The following is a 21,173-nucleotide window of genomic DNA, read 5'->3' on the forward strand; positions in this document are numbered from 1 at the left end:
CATCACATACAATGAAGTGTGGATCAAATACACCCGTAAGGATGGTGTTTTAAAATGGCCACAATATGGTAGTTTCGACGCAGAGATCTTAGATAATCTAGAGGTGAAACTGTTCAAGAAGAAAGCCCGGCCGGCGATGTTTGACTCCTTTCGCCTATGGCGTAAAGAAGCCAAACAGAAGGAAATGAAATTAGCAAAGAAGAATAAAAGAGGTATGTCAATGGTGCAAGCTGCCGTCGCATATAGGGATAATGAGGAAGAGCAAGAGAATGAACAAATGCTCAGAAGCAAGAAGTTAGCAGTAGGTAAATGCTACCCAATGTTGCCACATGAAGGACAAGGTTCGAAAGGGACATCAGAGAAGGATCCATTAATGTCCCACTTATTAAGTTCACCACCCCCATATGCACTAGACGCTACTGCACCCCGAAGCGTTTCGTTATACCGCGCCCGGTGCGCGAACTCCAGCTCTTACACAAGCACCAGCTCCTCTTCAGCTGGTTCCTACTTCTCCGGCGCAGCCCTCTCAAGGGCCGCCGCCTTTGCTACATACTCTGTCTGCTTTTTCTGCGGCTTTGCCTATTGCTCCTACTGTTTATCATGATACTACTTCTGCTACTGCCTCGACTTCCTCTGTCACTGCCTCGACTTCCTCTTTACATCAGCCTGTCTTGTCTGGCACATCTGCCTCTCCGCAACCTTCTCCTTCTGTTCGACAGAGAGTGGCAAGCACTGTCACTGGTCTGTTCTCACCTTTCTTTGGGTCGCCTAAGACGACCCCTAAAACAGGACGTAGACAGTTGCGTAGTCAACTACCTGATTATCAGGAAAGAGAAGTGCTGAATGAGTTAGCGCGTAAATTGGTTACTGATACTGTAAAGTATGATGTTCAGTCTGTCATGGAAGTTTTCCGTCAATGGGACGCACCCACTCAGAGATACGTATTCGAAGAGATGTGTGTATATCTTTGTGAAGATTTGGAGCAAATGATTCAAAATGCAAAATGAAGGAATTATTCCGTATACGTTTCAAGTTTTATGAAGGCATGATTGTAGGTGCCGATGTTGAACGAGCGATAGATCTGTTGTTATCTTATAGGAGTAAGGGAAACGTCTCCAGTTCACTGTATGAGGATGACATGCCAGGTAGGAAAAAGGCGCGACAGTACCCTATGAGAGAGGTTCCTCCAGTTTGGAGGGAAGGTGATGCAAACGCGAATCCAGCAATTCCGCCGCATTTTCAGCGTGTATGGGTACATGTCCCTTGGAAAAGATCTGAAGTTTTGGTTCTAAAGCAGACATTGCCTGATCCCCGCAAAAATCCTGCAGGGTATTATAAGGAGTTATCACAGTCCGCAAGCTCCTGATATATGAATTTAGCCGATGTGGACATGTTGTTTGGGAATGTTGTTCCACAGCCTCTATGGGGGAAGATTCGTCATGCAGACTATGACCGAGAGTTAGGCGATACATGGGTAAATATTGCCGCTGCTGATGCTAGACAAGTTGGTGGTGCTAAACCTGAGCCTTTGGTAGCAGAACTCCCTGGTAGAATTATCACGTATATGAAGACTTTAATGCCTGAATTTCGTGTGAATTGGGACAAGTTGTCTGCGTGCAAGCAGAAGAAAGATGAGAATGTGTCTGACTTTTTCACGAGGTTTGAAGAGACTTTCGTCGATCACAGTGGTCAGGACATGGCTACTGAGGGTGGCCAAAGATTGTTTGTAGATAAATTTGTACATAATCTGCTTCCTGAACTGTGTAATAAATTGAGGGATTCTGAGAGTGCTTGGGCTGTTTCCACGTCAGCACAGATTTTAGCCACAGCCCAGTACTATGCGAATAGAGGCAAAGATGAGCTAGAGAAGGCAGATAAAAAGACTAAAGATTTGAAAACTAAAGTCCTTCTCCAGCAAGCTTATCAGCCTCGCACTGCTAGTCAGCACGATTACCAGCAACCTCAACAGTATTCGAGAAACTTGCAAATAAACGAGTCTTCTCAACAGCATTTACCGTATGGTCCGAATCAGTGTGCATATTGCAAAGCAGAAGGTCACTTTAAGAATAGCTGTCCAGCTTTGTTACGACGTCTGAATGGCGTTTCTGGTGCAAGAGGTAGAGGTGTTCCGCAGGCTCCTAGGGGTAGGGGCCGTGGAACTTTCTCTCAGAACACTCGTCCCTTTCCGCCTCAGAATTCCATGATCAGTTTTGACCAACAGAATAATGCGTCCTCTAGGACAACTCAGTACTATGCTGATGATTACTATGCAGAGAACGAGAATGAGGGTAATGATTACTAGGACTGCCATGGACGAAGAGAGGGAGTTGTTTCAGTTCCAGTAGACCAGAGTGGACCATACGTTGAGGTGATTACATCAGGTGTGTCAGAGCCTTTTCTGTTGGATACTGGTGCTACAAAGAGATCTATGATGCACTCAAAACTCCCTGGCGCACCTTTGTCTGGCGAAATGAATGTTTCTGTAGGTTTTTCTGGCGCCCCGGTTAGGAACCCGATTTAATGTCCTATGCTCCTGTCTGTCGGTCCTTGTGAATTAGAAGCACCCCTTATTCTAACAACAGGTTGTGGTGAAAACTTGTTGGGATTAGACCTGTTGAAAAGATTGTATGCGACTCTGTACTGTTCTCCTTCGGGAGTACAACTCACTCTAGGTAGGAAAGTGGTTTCTCCAATGTATTTGTCAAGGGAAACTATTCCAACAGAATTGCTGTCTCTACCTGATATTCTTTGGGCTACTGGATCCAATGATGTGGGTCTCTTGGAGATAGCGCCATATGTCATAACCTTGAAAGCCAATGTTAAGTTGCCACGTATTCCCCAATACAAGATCTCTAGCGAATGTGAAAAGGCGTTGTTAGCGATCGTTTACAATCTGGTTGAGAAAGATGTAATTGAAGAGACAACAGGCAACATCTGCAATAGTCCTGTTCTGCCTGTTTTAAAACGCACTGATCCATCCCAGCCACCTGTATATAGATTTGTGATTGATCTCAGAGAAATAAATAAGATTGTTGTGCCACAGTTCCCAGTTGTTCCTGATATCACTGCTGTACTGACTATGGTTCCGGCGTCAGCCACTTGGTTCTCGGTGATTGACTTGAAGAAGGCTTTCTTCAGCATCCCGATCGCCGAGGAGAGTAAAGATATTTTCGGCTTCAATTTAGGAGGCCAAAGCTTCCGCTTCAAACGCGCTCCTCAAGGCTACTGTAAAAGTCCATCTATATTCAGTCAAGCTCTGAAATCACAACTTGACACGATTGTTCTACCTGATGGTGCGACTCTTATTCAGTACGTAGACGATTTGCTAGTTGCTGCAGATACTGAAGAGATTTGCAAGCAAGCCACATTGTCATTGTTGCGTCATTTGTGTGACATGAAGCACAAAGTCTCTCTTTCGAAATTGCAATTTTGTCGACAAGAAGTGACCTACTTAGGTCACATCTTATCGAAGGAGGGAAGGAGACTGACCCCAGAGAGAATACAGGCAATTGCAAAATTGGGTGTCCCAAGGACACAGAAAGAAGTGCGTGCTTTCTTGGGCATTACATCATATTGCAGGCAATGGATACCAAACTTCTCATTGTTGGCCAAACCTTTGCTAGCACTAATCTGTAAAGATACACCCAATCCTGTGCCTTGGTCTGAAGATTGTCAGAAGAGTTTTCACGAGTTGCGTGATGCATTGTGTTCAGCTCCTGTGTTGGGTAACCCCGACTACAGTAAACCTTTCACATTATACGTCCATGAGAAGGAAGGTTGCGCATTATCAGTCCTGACACAATCCTTTGGGGACAAACAGCGTCCATGCGCGTACTTTTCCGCGACTCTAGATCCTGTAGCTAAGGCATTACCAAGTTGCTTGAGGGCCACTGCTGTAGCAGCTGTCTGTATTCGACAGTCTGCTGGATTAGTAATGAACAATACACTGATCGTTAGGGTCCCACATGCAGTAGACATTTTACTAAACAGAACAAGGACACAGCACTTAACTAGTGCTCGACTGTCAAGTTATGAGTTGACACTGTTAGCAAGTCATGTTCACATCAAGAGGTGTGATACACTCAACCCAGCCACATTATTGCCCATTCCAGCAGAAACAGAGGAGGTTGAGAAACATGACTGCTGTTTTAGGACAGAAGAAGAGACAAAAGGGAGAGTAGATTTACAGGATACCCCTCTTCCTGAATGTAATGATGCTTTATGGGTCGATGGTTCATGTTTCAAGTTACCAAATGGTGATACGACTCCAGCATATGCTGTGACACCATTGCACACGATTGTTGAAGCTGCACGTATCCCACACAATTCTGCGCAAGCAGCAGAATTGATCGCACTCACAAGAGCATGTGTGTTGGCAGAAGGAAAGCGAGTGAATGTGTATACGTACAGCCAATACGCCTTTGGCGTGGCTCACAGTTTTGGACGATTGTGGCGTGAACGTGGGTTCTTGACATCACATGGTAACAAGATACAGCATGGTCAGCTGGTGAATGAGCTCCTCGAGTCACTGACTTTGCCACTACAAGTTGCGATTGTGAAATGCAGTGCACACAGAAAGATTCAAGATGGTGTCAGTCGTGGGAATGCATTTGCAGATGAGGTCGCGAAAGAGACTGCAAGGAACATGATGAGTCGAATGTATGTTGCAGGTCCCGCGAGATGGATTTGTGATGTGGGTATGTGTGAAGACACAACTGAAAGTGTGAAGTCTATACAATCCGAGGCCACTGAGAAAGAGGTGAATGAATTGAGAGAGAGCAAGGGTAGATTGGACGCGAACGGTTGTTGGGTCGAACTATCACAACACCAGAGATGGCTTTTACCCGATGCGTATGTGCTTGCAGTAGTGACGATGGCTCATGGAATGGCTCACATCAGTGTGAAAGGGATCTGTAAGTTGTTGGCCCCAGTATGGCAGAAACGTGGCATCCCAAAATGTGCAGAGAACGTGGTCAGGAACTGTATGGTGTGTTTGAAGTACAATCCCGGTAGGGGAACCCCCACTCCAGCTGGTCATTTTGCGCCTCCAGCGTATCCGTTCGAGGTTTTGCAGCTAGATTTCATACACATGGAAAGGTGCAACAACCTGAAATATGTACTCGTTGTTGTTTGTGCCTTTTCCAGGTGGGTGGAAGCATATCCCTAAAAGACAATACTGCCTTGTCCACAGCCAAAGCACTTGTAAAAGAATTCTTTCCCAGATTTGGAATGCCTCGAGTGGTCTGGAGTGATATCGGAAGTGAATTCGTGGGACGAGTGATGAAGAGAGTGTGCAAAAGTCTAGGCATACTCCAAAAATTCCACGCTGCAAATCACCCCCAGTCAGCAGGACTAGTAGAATGCTACAACGGCACGCTCAAGCTGAAATTAGCTAAGATCCAAGCCAGCACAGGCCTTAAATGGCCTGATGCCCTGCCTTTGGCACTCCTATCTACCAGAATAACTGTCCATTCTAGACTGGGACTTAGCCCGCACAAAATCGTGTTCGGTCGCCCAGCTAATATATGGGGAGTACCAAGACCCATGAAACTCAGCGAGATAGAGCACCCTGTACTGCTTGACTATCTGCACGAATTGACAACTAAATTGCGTGTTTTACACCAACAGGTTCACAGTTCCTCTCCGCCAGCATCAGATGGTCCAGGCCACACCATTGAACCCGGCACCTGGATCTTGGTGAAAAACTTTCGGCGAACGAAGAACGAACAGCCCAGGTGGACCGGCCCACACCTCGTTCTTCTTTCCACAAGATCAGCCGTTCGGGTGGAGGGAAAGAAGAATTGGATCCATGGGATCCATTGTAAGCGGATCCCTCTGCCTCTGCCCTATGACCGGTGGGTCCAGGAGGGTGTCGCCAACTCAGAAACTGAATCCGTCCCTCGCTTCCTACCTTTCAGTGATGCCCGTTTGAAAGGAACTGGTACAGAAAAGGAGAGTGACTATAGTCTGCGAGGATTTGTGCCACCGTCGATGCAGTTGGACACTAAAGAACCTGAAATCTTGTTCAAAGACAACACCATACCAGGGAAGCAACGATACAATCTGAGGCCAAGAAAAACGAACTAATAAAAACAAACTAATAAGGTTTTTCTTTCCCCCAAGAACTATTTTTGATTGTGCAGCTCTCTCGCCCAGGGAACTTGCTCATTTTTGATTTTTCGAACTGCCATCCGGTTCTGCTGCTCGGGTCGCGGTTGCCAGTCTTCGGAGTGCAGCTGGAGACAATTAGGTCGACAGTTCTGGTTGGTCTGAGGGAGTTACCCTGGACTGAACAGAAGCACTCTGGGGCAGAATCAATCTCCCACCGCGGGCAGCAACATAGAGGATGGAGTTTCCGAGGGTAGAGAGACCTGCTAGATTTACGAACTTTGAAAAGAAAATATGCACTGTGATGGCAAGAAAACAATTTTTAATAATATGCATTTTAATGTTGTGTAGCATAATGATGTTTTTGATTGGCTATACTCTATTCATATTCCGAGTTACGTTTGTACACAACACTCAGCCAACACCTCCTCCTACTGTTTCCCCACATTTCTTTTACCCTCTACCTGAACACGAGTCTGCCAGAAGATTAGAATTTGTAAATAACTCATTCGTACAACTCCTACACCAGCACCAATCTGTAATGAACACCACGAACTGTTGGGTATGTGGACTTATGCCACACACAACAGATAAGGGTATTCCGTACTTTGTCCTGCCATTCAGTTACTATGGTTCTCTGTGGGCACTTCGAGCAATGTTCCTGTTTGCCCTCGAACCCTATGTTCCAGGGAAAAACTCAAGCAACAAGGCACTAGTGGCGGGAATTAGAAATATGAGCAGAGATGTCGACACGCACAGAACGATTCCCAGAGATGAGTTGACGCCTTATAGTCGATGGAATATCACTCAGTATGGGATTTCCTTAGCTGAAAGCCAGAAAGCAAAGAAATCCTCCCCCATCTGGATAGTACCCCATCAAGGTCACCTGTGTCTGCAGGGAAATGGCAAAAACCCTAGAGCTCAGTTGGGGAAGAGTGTCTGCACTGAGACTTACGTTTTCTCGTCCCAGACCTCCCCCTCATTTCTAGCGGCTAAGGGTACCTACTTCGTCTGCCACGACAAGGCATATACGTGGTTGCCCCCTGACTTCTCGGGCACATGTTTTATATCATTTCTGCTGCCACCCACCTACACGGCCGAGGCAGATTACCACCGGACAAGGATAGTTAGGGGTGTCGTGAGTAAAGACGACACTGCGGAACAAGAGCTTGGGGATTTCGCAAAAGGTTTTCTGCCGTTTTAGGGGCCTATGGTGAACAGCAGGAACATTCGCCAATTGACGAGGGTAGTTGAATCCGCCGTGATCGAAACGGCCGGTGCCTTTAGTAACTTGACTGCTGAGCTCCAGTCGGACCGACTTATGACTCTTCAAAATAGGGTTGCCCTAGATGTCATACTTACAGACCGTGGTGGGGTATGTAAAGTGATCCAATCCAGTTGGTGCATTTTCATCCCTGATAACGCTCCAACAGTATACCAGGCCATCTCCAAACTGCATAAGATCTCTGAGTCCAATCATGCGGACAAAGGAGACTGGTCCTTGATGGGGTGGTTCTGGGAACTGATATCTGCCTGGGGATGGAAAATTCTGATATTCATTGGGATGGTCTTAGCCATTCTGTTCATGTTCTGCCTATGTGTACAGTGCGCTCCTGCAATATGTGTCCTCTGTGCTACCTCATGTGTAAGGAAGCCTGTGTCAAGAGACGAATTAAGCAACAGGATGATGCTACAGCAGCATCTTCATGACTTCATAAATACAGATTTGGACTCAGATTAGCATGAGTTATTGCCTATATAAGGGCAAAAGGAGGGTCTGTGGTTCTGAAAATTCTGGGCCCTGCTATAATATTGTACCGAGGCCCAACACTCGTGTCACAAAATATCATCGTACCCTGACGAATTTGGTATCGGCAGGCCGGTAATGATTAGGACATTGTCCCTATGTATTTGCGTCAAGATTGAGTGATGCTATCACCCTCGAATCATGGTTTCCGTCTCGAACCCTCGGATTCCATTTTGTGAACGGCATCCATCTTGTGGCTTGCCCTCATATAGTCAATTGATTAAGGCTGAGTTTGATCCTAAAGGACACGTCCACCTTAGCTGACTTCCCCATGACCTGGCCGAGCTGACTCCACTGCCTCCAGCCCAACCTGTTCGGCCAGTTCCTCGCCCAGTGGCCGAGTAAGATAGCATCAAGGCACAACATGCCATAAACCATTCACTACATACAAACCATGTTATCCACACACATACACCTGTCCATGTTTCTTGTTTATGGCCGGTTTTATGATGGGGAGGTGCCCGATTTTATTATGGTTTCATCGATATCTGATGGGAGTTCTGGGCCTGGCTGGGTAATCTATCACCAACTGGACATACGAAATTGTAGGCTGGCCGTCATGACTTTGCTTTTTCATTGTTTTGGAAATATGTATATGACCATACCATAAACCAAAGAATTCTTGCCTGATGGTAGTATTTCTGTATAAAAGGGGGAAGGCTGGTTCTGTAAAAACGAACAGTCTCCTGAGAATCTACATCCTGTGCTGTTGTACTTCTAGGACATCTGTTACTTGGTTGCAGCCAATAAAACTCGATCTCTGACTTCACCTAGAAGACTCCGTGTTTCTGTGGTCCGGAACAGGGAGAACTCAGAGGTCTGCGGGTGTTATCCCCTGGCACCACCGGGTTCCTAAAAACCCGGCACCTCAAAGCATGTGCATAGGTGTCTTTTGATGTCGGGTTTCGTTGGTGTTTTCTATGGAGAGCTGCAAAGAAGTGCTGCAGGCGACCAGAGGAAAAGTGTCTGGCTGGATCCAAGGGTGGATCGGGGATGTGAAGAACCTGAAAGCAGAGGGGACAGAGTCTGGGTCACTAGCCAGTGACCAGGAGGGAGCCAGTCGATGTTCCGTGCTTGAAGGTGAAGAAGGTGAGTTTGTCTCTTCAGTCACAAGGTCCAGGAGGCATCGACGATGACCAGGAGCTGGATTCGAGCTGTCCCACGATGGATCTAGATGACTGCAGCATCGGTATCCAGATTGGACCCAACAAGCCTTGGCAACTGCACCCCACACAGGATGTCAAGATTAGCTCTTTTGCAGACCAGCAAGGTTTATGGCGCTTCTCCTTTTCAGGGAAGCTGGGGCAAGCCTGGAGCAACCAGGATTGCAAGCGAGATCCAAGATAGCATCTTCAGGGAGCTCACTAGCCAATAGGAAAGGAACCAGGAAGACACATCAAGCACAAATGGGGTGTTTTGGCAAAGTAAAAGGCTGGTGCTGGGATGGAGTACTGAAGTGAGGCTCCACTAATGTTGGGCTCAGCTACCTCCAATCACTATCCACCATGTATGCCTTTCTTTCCAGGACTGAGTTGCATTGTGCTCTCAGGGTCAACCTTTGGCTGCCAACAGCTGGAGGTTGGGTCCCTTTGGTTGGACCACTGGAGGGACAGGTCAGGTTTGGGACCACTGGGTTCCAGGTTTGCCTCTGTCCAACAGAGTCCACCTGGGGGAGATTCCTACACAAGGGTAAGGGAGATCCCTCAGAGGCTTGAGGAGTTTTCACCTGGCTAGGGCTGCTAGACTGGGTGCCCCTAATCTTCTGATGGGGGGATTCCTCTGCACAGGGGGCCCTTTGGGGTCCACTGGCGTCCCTGACCTGTACAGTCCTGGGCTGACTGAGGCAGGGTAGAGAGGGGCAGGTTACCTGCTCCAGACTGGGTACCACCTTGGAAGGGTCCACTGACATCAGGGGCTCTGCCAATCCAGGCCTGACTACCTCTGGGGCAGTTCCTTTACAAGGGGTAGGGTCAGTTCCCTGAGGAGGCTGACCCTCACCTAATGTCTGGTGGGAGGGAGACTTTTCTTCCTCCCCAATGCTCTCTGTCTGAGTGGAGTGATCCATAGTTTCAGGCTTCACAACACAAAACTCTGTTTGGGTTTGGGCTGTGACCATCACAGCCCTACTAACTTTTTCAGGAAGGCCTATCATTTTGGAATGGGCCTGTTGCTCTACCTCAGCCAAGGCTGAGATCTGAAGATCATTGCCCAGTAAACAATCTACAGGCAAGTTTGTAGACACTGCCACTGTCTTTGGGCCAGTGACACCTCCCCAGTTGAGATTTATTATTGCCATGGCATGATCTGACCTGACTCCATCAATGTTGGTCACCTAGAATGTAAACCCAGGTAAAAGCTGTTTTGAGGAGACTAGTCTCTCAGTCACCATGTTGATGCTAACCCCTGTGTCCCTATAGGCCACAGCTGTCTGACCATTGAAGTGGGGCTCCTGTCTGTACTTGCCCAAGGTATTGGGACAAGCAGTGAAGTTGACAAACCCCATGCCATTATCACAGACTAGAGTTGCTGTAGTAGGGGACCTGGTTAGGCCAGAGTCCACCTGAGTTCCCCAAGTAAACCCAGTGTGAGATGTTGGCCTGATATATGATGTCTCCAATTCTGGGGGCACCTTGTATCAGCCCAAACAATCCCTTATGGTGATGGTTGTAAGTCAACCTTATAGACAAGCTATCCTAAGGGTAGCATGGACTAAGCAGCCTTAAAGGCTTAACTCAAGAGGGCATGTGAAGCCAGCTGTTTTACCAATAGGACACCACACAAGTTATATATTATAAAAATATATGTATTTATTCTCAGAATAATCCTTTATACTCTTTATGAGTCTAGAAGCACAAGCGTTTAAACAAAAGCACAGTCAAACATATGAAAGTTGCACAATTATGGATGAGGCCAGGGGCCACTCGAACCATATACTAAAATAGTGGTATAAGTATCACTACTCGAACAGTGGTAAGGCCTGGGGCCTTGGGAATCGCTGGGGCTATTCGGGACTAGCAGTTATGAAGTCGGTAAAAGCCCGCGGGACTCGGGTGCAGCGCTTAAAGCACACGCATGCACCAATGCAAAGTCAATGGTGCGTAAAAGTTATCGAGTTACAGTTTTAAGAGTCTTCCGACTGGACTAGGACTACAAAACGTTAGATTTAGACACTAGAGGTGTATACCAATGCAGGAGCACCGGCGTTCATGAGTTACCTCACCCACAGGAAGCGGGTGCATAGGTGCCAAAGTGTGTCGGGTTTCGTCACGCAGTCTGATGGTGCCTGGAGATGAAGATGCTGCAGGCGTCCAGAAGAGAAGTGTCCGGTTGGATCCAAGGGTGGATCGAAGATGTAGAGTACCTGAAAGCAGAGGGGACAGAGCCTGGGTCACTCAGCAGTGACCAGGGTGGAACCAGGAAAGAACCAGGCAATGTCGGGCGCAATCAGGTGGTTGTCATGAAACTTGTCTCCACTGCCACGTGGACTCTGGGGCACCGAGGATGTCCAGGAGTGGATCACAAGCTGTCCCACAAAGGCTCTCGCTGTCGGCGGTGTCGGCTTTTGGATTGGAGCAAAAAAACCTTGGCAAGCGCAACCCACGCAGGATTCAAAGATCGCTTCTTACTCGGACCAGCAAGGTCAGAGTGGGTGCTCCTTTTCAGAGGAGCGAGGGCAAGTCTGGAGCAACCAGACTCACAAGTTATATTTCAAGGTTCGTCGGTTCTGGGGCCACTAGCCAATGGGCAAGCTACTGGACCAACGCATCAAGCATAAAAGTGCAGAAGGGCCCCACACAGTACTCGGAGAGTGTGGAGGGGTGAGCTTTGAAGCAAAAGCTGCTCGGGGCTAGGGCTTCTCAAACCCCAATGCACAGCTTTAAGGGAGCCTCGGAAGCTGCACGGTCAGCACTTTGTAGTTTTTCCAAGATTGCTGGCTCCATGCTCCACGTCGCCTCCACGGGTCTCAGATTCGCTGGGACTGTGGATCGGGCTGCTGGGAGTCAAGGAAAGCTGGTCTTGTTGATCTCTGTTGCTCGAGTTCTAGCAGGAACTGCAACAAAGCAAATGGTGAGGCACTGGATGGTGCCTGTTTGCACAGGGTGGTCACTCCTTGACCACAAGGGAGATTCTTCAGTCTTCCACGTCGAGTGGGATGTCGAAGGGTCCAGAGTTCTGTATCAAAGTTTCATTCAGGATAATCTGATGTGCGCTGGCACTGCTCCCACCTTTATTCCAATCTAGTGGGCTGGATTACCTGTAAGGTCCCTCCTATGGGTGGGACCAGGGAGAGGGGTGGTTACACCCCTTTCCCTTTGTCCAGTTTCGTGCCAGGACTGGGGCTGGAGAGCCCCAGAACCGGTTTGACTGGATTATGCAAGGGGAAGCCTTGTGCTCCCCAGGCAGTGTCTAGTTTCATTCAACCCACCCTGCCCCAATACACTATCTCCTGTCTGGGGAGGTGTAGCACCTCCCTGCGACAGGAAACCCTTTGTCCAGGCCTCCCCTGCCAAGTTTCGGTCAGCAGTAGGAGGTCAGACTTGTGTCTGTGGCAGCAGTATCCATTTTGTGATGCTGAGGCTCTGGTTAGAATTAACCGCGTTTTAGCAAAGTAACATGTCTTCCCCCTCTAGAGGGGTGGAATGCTACCCCCAACGCCAGGACTGGCGAGGGGGTAGTATTCCAAAGCGTATGACACCTTACATGACATGTTTTGATAAAGCCAAACCAAAGTTAGCACATAACCGCGATGGATTATAATGCACTTAAGAGTATATGGTATGGCAATATCCCGGAACAGCTAAGGGAGTTGGTCCCGACAGCTGCAGACAGGCTCAGCTCATGCTAGAGCACCATCTCACATAAAACCAAGCACTCTGCCTCCAGGATTGTTAAGGCCTGCCGTAGTAGTGACTTTTAGGTATATATGTGTCCAGTTGTAAGTGTAGATATAGGTATACTATATCTAAGCAAGGGGTGATTACATGACCTTGCCCCAGCTGAGTAATCAGCCAGTTGTGTCAATTTAAGGACCAGCCAGGGGTGGCAAAAGATATGCTGCAGCCCCTGGTAGGCCTTGGATGCACCTATGCCCTGGGCACCTATAGTGCACTGTACAGGGGCTGATAAGGTGTCCAGTATCAGATTGGTTATGCACCTAGGGTGCATGGAGTCAATTTTACAGAGAGAGCAGATAGCCTGGGGCCCTGATTAGCAGGGTCCCAGGCCAACTAAGTCGAAAACCAGCTACACACAAGGCAACAAATCTGGGGTAACCATAGTCAGGTATCTACCCTCCTACACCCAGCCAAAGTTTTGGGGGCACTCCCACCACCTGGGGGATTACTACTAGTAGTAACAGGAGGTGTTGGAGTATTACTTGGGGGAATATTTTCCTTATTGCTGGCTTTTGGGCAACTGCTGTCAGTTTTCCAGTGGCCAGGTTGCTTACATACATGGCAATATGGTTTCTTGATATTAGAGGAAGGAGTTTGGGACCCACTCCCCTCAGAGGATTTTTGGGGCCTTGTAGTGGATTTGTCCTTAGATTTATCCACACCTTTCTCTTGAGGTTTGGTAGAATCTTTCTTCTGGTCACCACCCTGATTTCTAGGCCTCACCCTGGTTCTGACCCATTTGTCTGCCTTCTTTCCCAATTCTTGGGGAGAGGTCAGATCAGAGTCCACCAGGTGCTGATGTAGAAGCTGGTTTTGACAATTATTAAGGATATGCTCCCTCATAATCAAAATATACAATCCTGTATAGTCTTGTATGTTGCTGGCCAGTAACCAGCCCTCCATAGCCTTAGTAGCACAATCTACAAAATCCGTCTGTGTCTTTGGGTGTCTCTGAATAGCAACCTATACTGCTCAGTGGTTAAGCCAAACCCATCTATCAGAGCACTCTTCAGGACAGTGTAGTTGTCAGCATCCTGTTCACTAACTGTTAGGAGCTTATCGCTGCCTTTATCTGAAAAGGAGAGCCACAAGATTGCTGCCCACTGCTCCTTGGGGACCTTCTGCACTTTGCAGGGCCTTTCCAAAGCAGTTATCCATTTGTGGATGTCATCCCCAACCTGATAGGGAGGGGCAATCTTGTTCAGGTTTCTATGGTCATGAGACCTTTCCCTATCTCTAGGTACTATGCTGCCAACAGTGGGCTCTAGCCCACACAACTTTTTCTCTCTTTCAAGAGCCAGGGTCTCTTTTGCAAGGGCAACTTCTTGCCTCTTGATCCTCAGCTTGACTTCCTTCATCCTAGCTTTGTGCTCTCTCCTCTGAGGGGAAGTCATCCTCCTCATAGCAGAGGCACTGGACCCTACTGGGGAATCAGAATGATCAGAACCACTGGCCAGTCATCTGGGCCTGCTGGTTCCACTGTCTATCTGGAAGGTTAGAATGTGGCCTACCATGGCCCTCTCCACCTCCAGATAGTCCTGTGTTGCCCAGGGGAACTTCATCAGCTCTATCCTGGTCATCATTCTCATCAGAGACCAATGGATCATCTCCAGTGGTATTTTCCTCTGTTGAGAGATGGCCCCCGTGTCTACCCCCTTGGTTACCTGGGTCTGATTCATTCTCTACATCATGAGCCACTAAGATATCTACTAGGTGGTTAAAGGTTGGACTCTGTCCTTGTCTCAACTTTCTGACTGCACACAGGCTTCTCAGTTCATGAAAAGTGAATGAGTCATACTTAGAAGTCACCCTCTGGGTTTCTTCTTGAAGAGGTCCACTAGGGCCTGCTTCCAAGGACATTTTCTAGTGAGGTGTGGTGTGTGCACCTACCTACACTAAATGGTTTCCTACTAGAACCTCTCTAGGAGTTGTAGTCAGGGTGTGCTAGGCCCTTACCACCTACAACTACTAAGTTCAGTAGAACTTATGTATATCTAAGACTTGATTTATATGTACCTACAGGTACCTTGATATAATCTTTCAGATGATATTACAAGATTATTTGGTAAAACAAATTGCAAGCTCTTATCCCAAATGCTGCACACCAATGGTAGACGTTAGCCTGGCATATGATGTCCACTAGTTCTAGTGGGCACCTTGTACCAGTCTAATCGACCCTTATTGATGGTGGTTGTAAAGTCAACCTTATAGAAAGCTATCCTAGTGGTAGCATGAACCAGCAGTCTTTAGGCTAAGACTTCAGTAGGCGAGTTAAGCAAGTTGTTTTACCATATATAATCCCTTGAATACCAAATGAAAGGACACCACAAAAGGTATATATCAAATATATATGTATTTAATCTAAACACAACCCCTCTGCACTCTTTATGAGGTCAGAGGTAAAAATACAATACAAGTCACACAGTTAATACACAATAAGTTGCACAGTATACGTTATGCCCTAGGGGCCTCACTAACCATATACTAAGACAGCGGTATAAGTACCATGTGAAAGTTAGAAAGCAGGCCTAGGGCCTGTAGAATCGCTGGGGCTACACTAAACAACCAAAGGTTAGGAAGTAGGAGGCCCACGGGAGACTCGAGCAGTGTCTAAACACAGTTGCGAGTTACCATTGACTTATAATGGGGAAACAAAGAAGTTACAAAGTTACTGTTTAAGGACACTTCCGAATGGACTAGGATGGAACCCTTTTAAACTAGGACACTTCGAGAGTCAAGACCCATGGGAGCACCGGAGTACTCGTGTTACATCACCCAGGGAAGCTAGTGCATAGGTATCTTTGGATGTCGGGTTTCGTTGTCATTTTCTATGGAGAGCTGCAAAGAAGTGCTGCAGGCGACCAGAGAAAAAGTGTCTGGGTGCATCCAAGGGTGGATGAGGGATGTGAAGAACCTGAAAGTGGAGGGAACAGAGTCTGGGTCACTAGCCAGTGACCAGGAAGGAACCAGGAAGGAACCAGGCGATGTTGCGTGCTTGAAGGTGAAGAAGGTGAACTTGTCTCTTCAGCCACGAGGTCCAGGAGGCATCGACGATAACCAGGAGCTGGATTCAAGCTTTATCACAATGTATCTAGATGACTGCAGCATCAGTATCCAGATTGGATCCAACAAGCCTTGGTAACTGCAACCCATGCAGGATGTCAAGATTGGCTCTGTTGCAGACCAGCAAGATCTGTGGTGCTTCTCCTTTTCAGAGAAGCTGGGACAAGCCTGGAGCAACCAGGATTAAAGTTAGATTCAAGATGGCGTATTCAGGGGGCTCACTATCCAACGGGCAAGGAACCAGGAAGACGTGTCAAGCACAAATGTGAAGGCGGGGCCCACGGGACACTCGCAGAGTGTGGGGGCCTGGGCTTCAGGTCAAATGATGCACTGGACTAGGACTTCTCGTACCCCAATGCACAACTTACTGAGGCTTCAGAAAAGGAGTGCAGGTAGCAAAATGTAGGATATCCAAGATGTCCGGTCCCACATCTCTCGTGTCCGCCACGGGTCTCAGCTTTGCTGTGGGTATGGATCAGGTTCAGAGAAGTCTAGAAGTCCAGTTCTTGAGTTGCAGAGTCTTCGGATTCTGACGGGAGCCTTGAAACTGCAAACTGGCAAAGTTGCTATTGGTGCCTGTTTGAACAGGGTGGTCACTCCTTGACCACAAGGGAGATGTCTTCCGTCTTCTAGTCAGAATAGAATGTCGAAGGTCCAAGAGTTCTGTATCAAAGTTTCTTTCCAGGATAATCTAAAGTCCTGGGGACACAGGTCCTATACTTATACTAAGGATGGGGCTGGATTACCTGCCTAGGTCCCTCCTATGGGTGGACCTGAGAAGGGGGTGGTTACACCCATTTCCCTTTGTCCAGTTTCATGCCAGAGCTGGGGCTGGAGTGCCCCAGCAACTGGTTTGAACCGGGCTATGCATGGAGCACCTTGTGTGCCCCAGGCTGTGTCAAGATGCATTCACTGAATGCAGCCCTCCCTGCTCCAATACACAAAACCCCTGTCTGGGGAGGTGCTGGCACCTCCCTGGACAGGAAACCTATTGTCCATGCCACCCTTGCCGGAGTTTCCCCCAGCAACAGGAGGTCAGACTCGTGTCTGTGGCAGCAGCATCCATTTTGTGATGCTGAGGCTCTGTTTAACTTTAACCGGGTAAAGCAGTAACATACATGTCTTTTACGTCTAGAAGGGTGGAATGCTACCCCCGCCGCCAGAATTGGTGGAGGGGTATTATTCCAAAGTGTTTGACACCTTACACGACATGTTTTGATAAAGCTAAACCAAAGTTAGCATTAGCCGCGAGGATTATAATGCACTTAAGAGTATATGGTATGGCTATATCATAGAACATCTATAAGGAGATGGTTACGAAAGCTGCAGAGGGGCTCAGCTCAAGCTAGGGCACCCTCTCACATAAAACCAAGCATTCTGCCTCCAGGATTGTCGAGGCCTACCATAGGAGTGACTTATAGGTGCATATGTGTCAATATATAAGGTAGATATAGGTATACTATATCTAAGTAAGGGCTGATTACACCACCTTACCCAGGCTGTGTGAACAGACTTGTGGTGTCAGTTTGGAAGGCAAACCAGGGTGGCACAATACATGCTGCAGCCCCTGGTAGGCCTAGGGTACACCTATGCCCTGGATACCTATGGTACACTATACAGGGGCTCACAAGAGTAACCCAGTAACCAATCTGGTATGTACCTAAAGTACATGGAGTCCATTTAATAGAGAAAGTAGACAGTCTGGGGCCCTGAATAGCAGGGCCCCAGGCCAACTAAGATGAAAACCAGCAAAACACCAGGAAAAAAGTTGGGGTAACCATTTAGTCAGATTCCACTTTCCTACAGTGCTCTTCAAATGTTCTAAATAATTTTTTATTAGGAACGCCCAGAATGTCAATTTATTTTCACACAATTCTTTAAAAACTGCCAGCACTGAACATAATTAGCAATTCAAATGTTACTATTATGTATTATGTTTACGTATTCCTTTCAAAATTGCACTCAATTACAATTGCAAACATGCTATTTGCAGCCTGGTCTCCCTAAAGTGTGAAAGTATCATCCACAGTGTGATCCAAAACGGGGGTGCGCCTTGCCCCTTACAATCTGCCTCCCCCCTTCGCCGCCCCTTAAAACCACCTCCTAGCCCCAGGTCATAACAGTGACAAAAGATCAGAGGCGGATCCTCCATGGGGGCGTTTGGGCGCCGCCCCACTGCTTTCTCGCCGTGCGAGAAGGCAGAAACAAATTGTAGAGAACTGCCTTCTCGCACAGCAAGAAAGATGAAGTTCCTCCTGGTTGCGAGAGTGGGAGGGGTTACTCGAGGGCAGGGGGGAGTGCTTTCCCACTGTTGTAAATACTGTCTGTTTGGGCAGCCTCACAGAGGCTGTCCAAACAGACAGTATTAACTGTATTAAGAAAGCCGCTCCCCCCTGCCCTTGAGTAACCCCTCCCACTCTCCCTGCTCTCTGTATGCTGCAGCATACAGAGAAATCACGTGGTGTCGGGGCAGCCGGCCGAACCAATCACAGCGCTGTGCTGTGGTGAAGGCAGGCTGCCTGCATCCTTCCTGCGTGACGACGAGGAATTCGAAAGTAAGAACTGGACGGCGTTGGCGGTAATCTGGTGGAGTCTCGGAGTCGGTGAAGGCGGGAAGAAGGTAAGTTTGACTTTTAAATTGTATTTATTTTATTTATCCCGCTTACCCACCACCCGTAATGCCGGCCGTGCCCTCATGTCTTGTGTAATGTTTTGGTGACGTTTGGGGGCTGCAGGGCAGTCTCCTCGAGGGAGTAAATAGATTGATATATTCGCTAGGTATTTAAATGACATGCAATAAGCACATTATGAATTGCAGCTCTGTTGCCGAAAGATATGTAATCAGTCCGTTTTATCTTCTCGCCTTATCTATTTCTGCCTTTATGGTTGTGGAACTGATGCACTGTCTGCCTGATCATAACTGAGTATATATTCATTGTGAATCACCTGCTAAATATATGATTATAACCTGGATATGTAACCAGTGCCACTTCATGATAACCGATGTTGCATTAAATAAAATGTTTAAAAAAAAAAAAATCGGACCTTTTCAATGGTTTCCAGACAAGCGGCAAACTGGTGAAAGGTAAACGGCAGACCACGAAAGAACCGTGATTCTGACGGGATTAAAAGGGATAGAAAAGTGGACATCTGCTGATGGCAGCTGCTGTCTGAACGGTGTGGATGCCACTGGTGTGAGGAAGTTAAGTGTATGAGAACCTCCGTTTCTTGAGCGAGTGGAATGTAAACCGCACTCCACAGTTACACAACCGTGTGCGCCAGGGCTTCTTCTAAAATACCAGAGTGAGAATTATTTAAAGATTAACATGGTGTTGTCACACAGATTGTTTTGCCAGAGATTCTGGTTTTATTGCAGATTATTGTATTTTAAGGATGGGATGTTTAGCATTGGTAAGTGCCCAGCTGTGTGATGTCACTTATATTGAAATGTTCTGACAGCAGCTAGAATGGTATGGAGTCTCACACTCTAAATTAGCATTTAAATTGTTTCTTTCCTGCTTGGTAACTTCATTTATTTGATTCACAAACGTGTTTATTCCGTTTTTTGTTTATTCAGGCCCACCTTCATATGCCATTTATTTTGCATGCATACTACTTTCTCAATGCATCCATGGTGGGTGGTATTCTTGGGTCACATAGCTTGTCTTTGGGCTTCTTCCCTGCATATCTCCCTTGTTTTCAGGCTGTAAATCGTCTCCATTTATTTTGTTGTTATCGACCTGGCTAATTACCTGCATGTGCATGCATTGTGTGCCTGTCCATTACGGTGTGTGCTTCGGTGGTTAGGGTACCATCTCTGTGCAGTGTTCGCCATTGTCACCTGGACTTTTTTCAGATATTACACAGCGGCTGCATCAGCATCTGAATCATGATAGACGGGGTTAGCTGAGTTCTGGGGGGTTGTCGCAGGGATTACAAAAATGATCATAAGTCCCTCTTATAGCAGTCAGGCTCGTACCCTAGGCTCACTCTCCACCGGGCACTCATCTAAAACTTTTACGCCCTACCACTTTCAATTGTGACCAGCCGCCACTTCAAAAGATGCTACTGACGGCCCATCATAGAGTGCCTCACTGCCATTCTGCTTTTTACCTAACAGCCCATCACTCCTTTTATAATGGTGCTCCTCTTGAACAGTGCTTAGTGCCCCTCTGAGGTCAATTCATACCCCCAGGGGGTGCCGCCCCTCCCTCCTCCGGTATGAACACTTCTGCCTTAGAGGAACAAATGGAGACTCATCCACTCATCTAATGTAGCGCGCTAGAAAAATGTAATCTACCACTATGAAGCAGCGACAGCATTCCTTCTGGACATCATGAAATAAATCCATACATGTTAATCTGCATTTTTTTGTTCTTGTTTTTCATAACACTTACAGGGAACAGCATTCTATGTCTGATGAGGAACAGGAGCAACTCATGCATTTCTTCGTTCTAGTTGTTGAACCGAATGGACGCAACTTGCCTTCTATGAAGCAGCCTAGAAAACAAAGTAGGAATCAATATTCAGTCAATTCTGCCATCCAGTTAGCATATAGCCGGTCCTCTGATTTTGTCTGCTATGGTGCACTAGCATTCATAGACATTTGGATTGTTGTATGCTTTTAATGGCATTGTGTTCTTTTCTTGCATGCATGTGTTTTCGCGACATTTGTAAATTATTATTTATATGGAACAACATTCATAAACCAGATCAGCTTCCACTGTACATTTCAAGCAGCTGTTGCTAATGTGCACCTCAGTGAGACAAAGAAAAGATATAGAACATTTGGATGAATGCAGATACATCTAGGCATCAGGAGATAGTGGATTCTCTGTGCAAAATGTACATTACACTGGAGTAATCTTGTCTATATCAGTAAATTTGCATTACTCTTGCTACACAACAAAATCCTGAAATAATGCTATTACGCCACATCATGTAATTACGAGCTGCTACTAGCAAAAAACTAGAGCAAGTGAACAGGAAGGTGCACAACGAGAATGCACTTTTGCTGCTTGATCTTTTCTTTTAGGGCAAATCATGTCTATGCGTCCTGAATTTATACAAAGACACATATAAAGTATATCGCCAAATGTAGGTTTTGACTTTTGAGTAAGTATGTGTAATTGCATATTAATTTTGCTTAATCAAGCAACAACAAAATGTCCACAAAGACCACTTTCAGAAAGTTCGCCTTGCTAATGCATGAATACCACTCACTGGACTTGTTGGATTGCATTAAGCTTCGGGGCTTTTTCCACAGTGGAGTATTATATCAACCTACTTACACTGCTTCA

General features: G+C 47.0%; 1 long non-coding RNA gene across 1 annotated transcript in view; it reads right to left on the reverse strand.

Annotated features, from left to right (window-relative positions):
• Window positions 1-20,386, reverse strand: part of LOC147663094 (uncharacterized) — a 91,355-nt gene extending 70,969 nt beyond the window's left edge. Inside the window, exon 1 of the long non-coding RNA XR_015305431.1 lies at window positions 20,271-20,386. This is a non-coding gene — a long non-coding RNA (uncharacterized LOC147663094). The remainder of the gene's footprint in view (window positions 1-20,270) is intronic.
• Between the last annotated feature and the right edge of the window lie 787 nt (window positions 20,387-21,173).

The sequence above is a fragment of the Lissotriton vulgaris genome, unplaced genomic scaffold, assembly GCF_964263255.1.
Source record: "Lissotriton vulgaris unplaced genomic scaffold, aLisVul1.2 SCAFFOLD_783, whole genome shotgun sequence".
Lineage (NCBI taxonomy): Eukaryota > Metazoa > Chordata > Amphibia > Caudata > Salamandridae > Lissotriton > Lissotriton vulgaris.